Source organism: Coenobita brevimanus, chromosome 2 (assembly GCF_032717465.1).
Source record: "Coenobita brevimanus isolate Jiangsu-jjx chromosome 2, ASM3271746v2, whole genome shotgun sequence".
NCBI classification, from domain to species: Eukaryota; Metazoa; Arthropoda; class Malacostraca; order Decapoda; family Coenobitidae; genus Coenobita; species Coenobita brevimanus.
In genome coordinates this window covers 31297967-31305895 of record NC_136955.1, presented here as the reverse complement: position 1 = coordinate 31305895, position 7929 = coordinate 31297967, and positions in this window count along the sequence as shown.

Genomic DNA, 7929 nt, shown 5'->3' with positions numbered 1-7929 from the left:
GCTGATATGGCATCTCTCTAACGGACTATTAACCCATCCCAGTATCGCCACCTATGTTCTGGGACCAAGTCCATCCCTCCCCCCCCCCCTAGTAAATCTCGTGTTGGTTTACACCGGTGCCATACAGATAGTAACGAGAACCATAGGCATGAATCACTACTGTTCACTATTATTAATTGTAGCCAGAGAAAATTCCTCCCTCCCCCTCCTCTGCTTTCGATATCACAGTCGCCATCCACGATGTTACTACGTAATCGCAACAAGAATAGCTCCCATTCGTTGTGACAACAGGTGACATCAGACATTCTAGGGACGTTTCATATACCACCACGTGATGACATAGTCGTCATCATACACTAATACTGCAGGGTTTGTGTAATGTGCCACCCCATGGGGAGTAGGTCGCCCTTTAGACGATATAACAAAACATGCTGGTAGACTGCGTAACGTGCCAAAGTCTGTATAACGTTTAACAGCCTGACTATCAAATTCCATAACCAACGTTGAACTATAGATAATTTGGCACCATGTCATCAGCGTATCATTTATGCACCCCATCCTAGTTCACTCTCCCCTACCGCATCACTCGTCTCCTGTAGAGCCCCCTCCCACCAGCCAGACCAGTATTGCTCCCTCCTCACGAACATCCCTGCTCCTGTCATCCAGGGGCCCCACCCTGCCTCCTTCTGTGGCGCCACCTAAAGAGGTCTACCAGTTTCAGGTTGACTGTCAGGGAGGAGGGGGTCACGGTAATTTTGTGATTATTATGATAGATGAGGGAATGCAGACTATGTTATAATTTTATGGCTTTTATACCAACCGTCAGTAAATAATATATGGTTCGTCACACTTACAAAACGTGTATTTCATGTAAATAAATTACGAATAGCCTATGTATAGTGTGAATTTATTTTATTACTATATTCACAAAATGTCGTTACTTTCAGTATACTGTCAGGCGGGACATTGTTTATATGCCATCAGTAACTGTGCACAGCAGCAATAATCACCGCATTCGGTTCGTCCTAGCTACCGAACGAAACCTGGTGAAGTTCCATACCAATCAGTGTTACCAGATGCAAAGAGCATTACACCACCTCGCTGGTGGGCGGGGTGTTTCTGTTTGATATGTCCGCAACTGTACAAATTGGCTACAATTACTTTCCCTTCAGATGTGTTGATCTCTTCTGCAATCAGTTCTACTTGTGAGGGTATGTCTAGTTTTATTTCATTGGCTTTTAGATTTTTCTTAGTTAATATTATAATTCCTCCTCCTTTTTTTAAGTTTCTATCTCTGCTCCATATATTGTATTCCTCTAAGTTTAGTATGTCATTCGATATCCTTGGTGTTAATTTTGTTAGGAATATTATATGTGGTTCATTTTCTCTGATATAATCATTCATCTCTAGTAATTTAGATACCATTCCATCCACATTTGAGTACATCAACTGAATCATCTTGTTTATATACTTGTCATGACTTGGTTCTGCTACCTTCCTCCTTTTTATTCCCTCCTGTTTGTGTACCACTTTCGTACCTGCAATCCAATTACCTTGTAAAAAAAAATGTATTCTTCTCCTCCTCTGATCTTCCCTCATTTTTTGTTTTTGCTTCCTCGCTCTTCTCTTTCAGTAATTCCAATTCCTCTTGTGTTAGGCATCTTTTTATCCATACATTCTTGAACTCCTCTTTTTCCATAAGATTCTTTGCATTTTTTATTATCTCCTCCACAGTGTTTACACTCTGGAAGGTTAACTTTAGGGGGCTTGACTTGCTTCTGTCTTATTTCCCTAACCTTTTGTGTTCCTCTATGTCTTTACTACAGATTTCCTCTGATACTTCTTTGAATAAACTCATTACATTTGCCATCTCCTTTTTGTCTCTTGAGATCTTGTTTTTTACTTCTTCCTCTTCTATACCAGTGATTACTATAGATTTGTTGATATCTGCTGAATCTCTGACTAATTTAGGATTTTTTGGATTATTCTTTTCACTTCCTTTTTAATGCTTTTTTCTTTCACCCTTGTTTCTGAGTCTTTCCTTACTTTCACCATTTCAGCATATGTGGTTTCCACATCATTTTTGTAGCTTTGCACAGCTTCATTCACCTGTGTTATCTTCTCCTCAATATCACTGCTCTGATCTGTCAGACTGCTTACTTGCCTAATTGTCTCTGTATCATTTTTGAACTCTTCCATAGTACTCTCGTGGTTGACTAGTGTACTTGCCAGTTGACTAAATTTTCTCCCAAGTGAACCCACTTCTACTGTCAGCTCATCTATGGTTGTGTCTTTCTTGTTGACTTCCTTTGCTGATTTTTCTATTTCTTCCTTTTGCAAGTGCATCTGTTTCCTAATTTCATCAATCTCATTTTGAAAAGCCATCTCTAGTCTGTGTACTTGTTCAACCAGTTTATTGTGAGTGTCCATTTCAACGAGTTCTTGGTAGAAATCATCATCCTGCTTTCTACCTTTATCCCTTTTCTTTTCCAAATTTTCTTTACTAAAGTATGTGGTCATTTTGCAGTACTAAAAGCACATATAGTACTTACATTCCCTGGGGCAGTTGTAGACAAAACAAACGATCAGCTGATTGTGCGCATTCTTGTGCTACTTTGTTTTCTTTACTGTTTGAACAAGTCTTACTTAAAACTTCTTCCTTTTTATATTAGAACACCATTTAGTCTCACCTGGTACAGAGCATGACTCATATATAGATACTAATTTAAGTAATGCCACTGGCCAAGTCTGCCAGTTATGGATTGGTGTCGATGTGCGTCTGCTCCACTCGTGTGTGTGTGTGTGTGTGTGTGTGTGTGTGTGTGTGAACAAAATAACTTAGTTTTATCCAATTTTACCCAAATCTGGAGGAAGGGTTGGGGATCAGCCAAAGAGGAAACATATAGTTTCTGAGAATATTAGGCCAAAGGTCAGGGCCACAGGGCTAGGTCAAACTTTGGCCTAGCAACATGAACTTAAGTATTTTTTATCCAGTTATGACTAATCTTAGGGGAATGGTTTTGAGTATGGTGGGAATGAAGTGGTTCACTTTTGAGAACAGCGAGTCAAAGATCAAGCTCACTAGGCAAGGTCAAAGTTCAATCCTTATGTCTGTGTTAAAAAATTATTAGAACAGTTTTGATATTTTTATAATTATCAAACTTGATGGATGAGTTTAGGATCACTCAAGGGGTTAATTAAATTTTTTAGTACAATGGGTCAATGGTCAAGACCACATGGCAAGGTCGACTTAAACAGGTTTGATCTGAATCTAAATAAATTGTGGAAGGGTACAGTTTCAAACAAGGATAAAGATATTTAACTGAAAGAACAATTTGCCAAAGGCCACGGTCACTGGATAAATCAAATCAGTTTTGATTTGAGCCAAAGTTGTTGAAATGGTTTAGGGTCAGACAGAAATAATGATTCAGTTTCAGAATAATCTTTTGAATGTCTAGGTTACAGGGCAAAGTCAAATATTTGACTTTTAGTAAAGTTGCTGTGCACAGGTGTTGCACGCTCTGAGTGCATCTGCATGTTCTTATTCTTGTTATTGGAGCTGTATTATTCCTGTTCTTCATCCTCTTGTTCTTAGATCAGATTAAGTTGGGTTACACAGAAAAATAATGACAATGTATACTGTATATGTTAATAGGGTACATTGGTAGGTAGGTAGGTAGTTAGGTAGTTAGGTAATAAGTGGATATTGTGGAGAATTGTTGCCACCAATGTTGTATCATAGAGTATCGTAGATTTCTGCTGTTGCCAAATGTAGATAATAGTGATGGTTTGGATCTGGGATTTTATTTGTAGATTGGTGAGGCACCTCTGTCACCAGTAGTGTAAGCTGCTGCCAATATAAAGCCGTGATGCATTGGATAGCTCGTTGTGGATTTTATCTTGAGGTAGGTATTTCTCTGTCTCCCTTGCTTCTCTCTCTACCTTGTATCGTAAGTGAAGGTGAGGTTTAGACGCTCTGGAGTTAAGGGGTTTATACTGTGACACAGTTATGTAACAGACAAGTGACGTGACTCACATGTTGTTAGCATGATGGCGAACCTCCTACTCTACCTTATCCCCTAAGCTTCCTCCTCTCATCTCTTCAGTCCCCTTCTGCCTTCTCTGGTTCTCTCTGACTCTCACCTCCGATATCTTGGGATATATTACTGGCCGGTTTTCAGCTGGGTGATGTTCTTACCTAATTCTTACCTAATTGTATCTTTACAGGAATGAGTCAAGCTCGTACTGTCCCGTGTCTTAAACCATATTTATCGTACATATCCTTAAATTTGTGAATTGTTTTGGCACACACTATTTCATTCGGTAGTGCATTCCATTGATCAATTGCTCTGTTTGGGAAACTGAATTTCCTTACGTCTTTATCACCTCTCTTCTTATGCAGTTTTTTGCAGTGTCCTCTTGCTGATGCTTCCCCATATGTTAAGTAATCGTTTATGTCTATTTTCTCCTTCTCTGAAATGCATTTATATAGCATTATCATGTCACCTCTTTTCCTTCTCTCCTGTAGTGTTGGTAGATTCAGTTTATTTAGTCTTTCTTCGTAGCTTAGATCCCTTAAGCTTGGTATCCATCTTTTAGCGGCCCTTTGAACTTTTTCAATCTTGTCTATGTGTTTTTTGAGATGAGGACTCCAGACTACTGATGCATACTCCAGGGTTGGTCTGATGAATGATGTTATTATCCTTCTTAGCATGTCTTCATTTATGTATGTGAATGCTATTCTCATATTTACAAGCAGTGTATACATGTTCCGTACCTTCTCGCTGATGTGGTCAGCCAGAGACAGTCTATTATTGATAATCACATCTAGGCCCCTCTCTCTTTCTGATGTTTGTAGGGTTTTATTTCCTAATGTATAATCCCAATCAGGTCTTTTTCCACTTTTACCAAACTTGATTACATGACACTTTTCCACATTGAATTCCATTTGCCATGTATTACTCCATTCATGAAGTTTATTTAATTCTTCTTGTAGCTCTTTACAAGAGTCTGTGTTAGTAATTCTCCTTTGTATTTTTGCATCATCTGCAAATATATATAGATAGCTTTCATTTCCAGTGTTACTGTTTATATCGTTTATATACACTAAAAACATGATTGGTGCCAGCACTGAACCCTGTGGTACTCCACTAGTCACTTCTTTCCATGATGAGTAATTTCCCCATAGTACTGTTCTCATTTCTCTTTTTATGAGAAAATCTTGCATCCAACAAAACAGTTTCCCTCGAATTCCTTCTTGATGGTACAGTTTCCATAAAAGTCTTTGGTGTGGTACTGTGTCAAATGCTTTCTTGAAATCTAAATAGATCTGTCCACCCATCCTTCTCTTTCCTGTACTGTGTCTGTTATTCTGTCATAGTAGCTCAGCAGATTAGTAACACATGATTTTCCTTTTCTGAAACCAAACTGTCTTTCTGTTATCATACTGTGTTCTAGATGATTTAGCCAAGCTTTTCTTATAAGCATTTCTAATACCTTGCTTACAAAACTGGTCAGTGATACTGGTCGGTAGTTGAGTGGATTTTGTGTCTTCCCTTTCTTGAATATGGGGACAATATTTGCTTTCTTCCAAATATCAGGTAGTTTACCTTGACTGAAGGTTTCTTGAAAATTAAAAATAATGGTTTACTTAGCTCCTTTGCACATTCTCGTAGTACCCAACATGAAATTTCATCAGGGCTACTTGCTTTTCCTCTGTCTAATTTACTTAACTCCTCCTGTATTACTTTTTCTGATATTTGTATATCTGGTAGTATGTGTGGACATGCTTGTTCCACATAATCCCTCAAAATTTATTTCTTCTGTAAAAACTAATTGGAAATTCTTATTTAGCGCTTCACAAATATCTTTCTTTTGTGTATAGGTGATTCCCTCGTCCGTAATGGATTGTATTATATCTTTTACTTTGGTTTTGCTTTTGATGTAGCTGTAAAATAGCTTTGGTTGATCACTGCTTTTATTTATTATATCCTCCTCAAACTGTTTTTGGGCTTTCCTTCTTATTCTTGTATAATCGATTCTTGCCTGTTTGTAATTATTATATGCCCTTTCACTATTGTGTTTTCTGTATCTATTCCACAACAAATCTCTTCTTTCTTTTGATTTTTTACATTCTGTATTGAACCATTTCTGTATTGTCTTATCTGCTTCTTTGTGCTGTGGGATTTACTTCTGGACTCCTGTTTCAAAAAATTCACAGAATTTTTTATATACAGCATTTAAATCTTGTCCTCTAAGCTCATTTTCCCAATCAACTTCTAAGAAATACTTCTTTATGTCTTGATAATTTCCCTTTTTATAGTTTAGGCTCTTTTTGTAACTTTCATTGCTGAATTTTTTATATACAGCATTTAAATCTTGTCCTCTAAGCTCATTTTCCCAATCAACTTCTAAACAATACTTCTTTAGGTCTTGATAATTTCCCTTTTTATAGTTTAGTTTTTTTTTTTTTTTGTAACTTTCATTGCTGTTAAATATGTTATATGCTATCCTGAAGTTGTAATTTAGTATTGCATGATCTATTTTGCCGAGTGGAGGGTGATATATTAAACTGTCAATATCATTTTCTTGCCTAGTAAATATGAGATCTAGCATTGAAGGTACATTGAGTCCACTTTTTCTGGTGGTTTCCCTCACATGTTGCGTTAGGAAAAACTCTTGCACGAAATGCAGGAGCTTTTGGTCCCAACAGCTTTCTTGGCTAATTATATCTAGAGTATTCCAATTTATATTTGTATTAAAATCTCCAGTTAGTATAATTCTTTCCGATTTCTCTTCCATTTTATGTAGTAATGCTCTTAAACTCTGAATTGTACTCTCTGCCAGGTCCTCATATTCGTCTCTTTTCAATGTGTTTGATCTGGGTGGCATGTACAAATTGGCTACAATTACTTTCCCTTCAGATGTGTTGATCTCTACTGCGATCAGTTCTACTTGTGAGGGTATGTCTAGTTTTATTTCATTGAGTTTTAGATTTTTCTTAGTTAATATTATAATTCCTCCTTTTTTTAAGTTTCTATCTCTTCTCCATATATTATATTCCTCTAAGTTTAGTATGTCATTGGATATCCTTGGTGTTAATTTTGTTTCAGTTAGGCATATTATATGTGGTTCATTTTCTCTGACATAATCATTCATCTCTAGTAATTTAGATACCATTCCATCCACATTTGAGTACATCAACTTTATCATCTTGTTTATATACTTGTCATGACATGGTTTTACTACCTTCCTCCTTTTTATTCCCTCCTGTTTGTGTACCACTTTCGTACCTGCAATCCTATTACTTTGTAAAAAAAAAAAAAAAAATGTGTTCTCGTCTTCTGATCTTCCCTCATTTTTTGTTTTTGCTTCCTCCGTCTTTTGTTTCAGTAATTCCAATTCCTCTTGTGTTAGGCATCTTTTTATCCATACATTTTTGAACTCCTCTTTTTCCATAAGATTCTTTGCATATTTTAGTATCTCCTCCACAGTGTTTACACTCTGGAAAGTTACCTTTAGAAGTCTTGTCTTGCTTTTCTCGTATTTCCTAACCTTTTGTGTTCCTCTATGTCTTTACTACAGATTTCCTCTGATACTTCTTTCAATAAGCTCATTACATTTGCCATCTCCTTTTTGTCTCTTGTGATTTTGTTTTTTTACTTCTTCCTCTTCTACACTAGTGATTACTATAGATTTGTTGATATCTACTGAATCTCTGACTAACTTTGGATTGTTTTGGATTATTCTTTTCACTTCCTTTTTAATGTTTTTTTCCTCCACCTTTGTTTCTAAGTCTTTCTTTACTTTCACCACTTCAGCATACATGGTTTCCACATAATTTTTGTAGCTTTGCACAACTTCATTCACCTGTATTATATTCTCCTCAATATCACTGCTCTGGTCTATCAGACTGCTTACTTGCCTAAT